Source organism: Stegastes partitus, unplaced genomic scaffold (assembly GCF_000690725.1).
Source record: "Stegastes partitus isolate 25-593 unplaced genomic scaffold, Stegastes_partitus-1.0.2 Scaffold4722, whole genome shotgun sequence".
Taxonomy (NCBI): Eukaryota; Metazoa; Chordata; class Actinopteri; family Pomacentridae; genus Stegastes; species Stegastes partitus.
In genome coordinates this window covers 1-1388 of record NW_007582453.1, presented here as the reverse complement: position 1 = coordinate 1388, position 1388 = coordinate 1, and the positions used below count along the sequence as shown (strand labels likewise).

The following is a 1388-nucleotide window of genomic DNA, read 5'->3' as shown; positions in this document are numbered from 1 at the left end:
GGTTTGTGCAGAAACATAGAAAATCTGCTTCTCCGTCCAAGGTCCTCTGTGTCTGCAGGCTGCCGTCACTCTGAAACACCTCAAACAGGTCAAAGAGAACCTTTATTTGATTTTAATGTCATAAATCATTAACCTTCTTGCTTTGACTCCCTCATTTCTGCTGGAACCAAACTAACAGCAGCTAGAAAGGAGTTTAAAGTGTCGTTTACTCACCTTCAGATGGAGAAAAGAAGTTGCTGCACGTCAACAGCAGAAGTGAAGCTGACTTAGAGAACAGGCAGCGCTGTGACGTCACTGTTGTCAGGGCAACGAAGCAGGAAACACTTCTTCCTGAGGAAGTTTAAAGAAAAAAAAGTGTTTGAGTAAAACCTTGCTTTCTGAAAATGTGTATTCTGGAACATTTTACAGAATCACGCCAAAGCTTCAGCTCCCAACCTGATTTAATTCTATAGATATGAACCTTTTACTAAAACACACGGAAGGAAGAATGAAGACGAATCAAACACAGAACTGATGACTCCATTTCAACAAGAAATGTCCTGAGAACCTGTTTTACAGGAGCTACAGTCAGAGAGTGAATCTAGAAAAACACAAATATTCTCTGAGCTCATCTTTGTGTTTGTTTGCTGCTGTGGACTTTAATTCACTCATCATTTGAATGTGGACTCTGAATAGTTTCTGGTTCTGGTTTCCTTCAGTCTGTTCTTGGATTCTGTGACAGTTTGTTGTTTTTTGTGTGTGTCTGTGCTTTAAACCAGTTTGTGTCCTTTCTCATGTGAACTAAGGTGAAATCTGTGTGAGATAACTTCTCCACTCACCCTGATTCTGTTTGTTGCTGTTGTGTTTGTAAAGTTCAAACAGAAAATGAACCACTCACCCTGAGAATCGTCGTCTGCTTGATGAGGTGAAATAATATCCAGACAATCGGATTTCTGACCAGAGCGCTAAAGTATAACAGCAGGTTTATGAAGCAACACAACTTCCTCATTTGCAGCACTTCTGGTCGATTGATTCAGAACACAAAGGAAATGACTGTAGTTATGAACAGTGACCAGGAGAGGTGGTGTTACATTTAGGATTTATCAGCATGTGACAAAACTGAATAAACTGGTTGAAATGAAAGAAAAGAATCAATAAATTACACAAGATAAATATATGAATAAACAAATAAAAACACAAGAAAAACAATGAATGGATCTCTGAACAACAGTTTAAGGACTGCTAGGATTCACCGTTTATCCCGCCGATATTTTACTGGAAAAACAAGTTAAAATAAAGTCACAACAACAATCAACTCTAATACGTGTGAAGATGAACTTTATTTAAAAGCATTAAAGCCTTTATTTGTATTTACAACACGAGTCAGGATGATGCTTCATAATCATGTT

General features: G+C 38.0%; 1 long non-coding RNA gene across 1 annotated transcript; it reads right to left on the bottom strand.

The window, feature by feature from the left end:
- On the bottom strand, window positions 1-993 carry LOC103376408 (uncharacterized). The gene is made up of 3 exons (XR_521319.1): window positions 878-993; window positions 214-330; window positions 1-79 (listed from the first exon to the last, which is right to left on the bottom strand). It is a non-coding gene; the product is annotated as an uncharacterized LOC103376408 (long non-coding RNA).
- Window positions 994-1388: the final 395 nt, after the last annotated feature.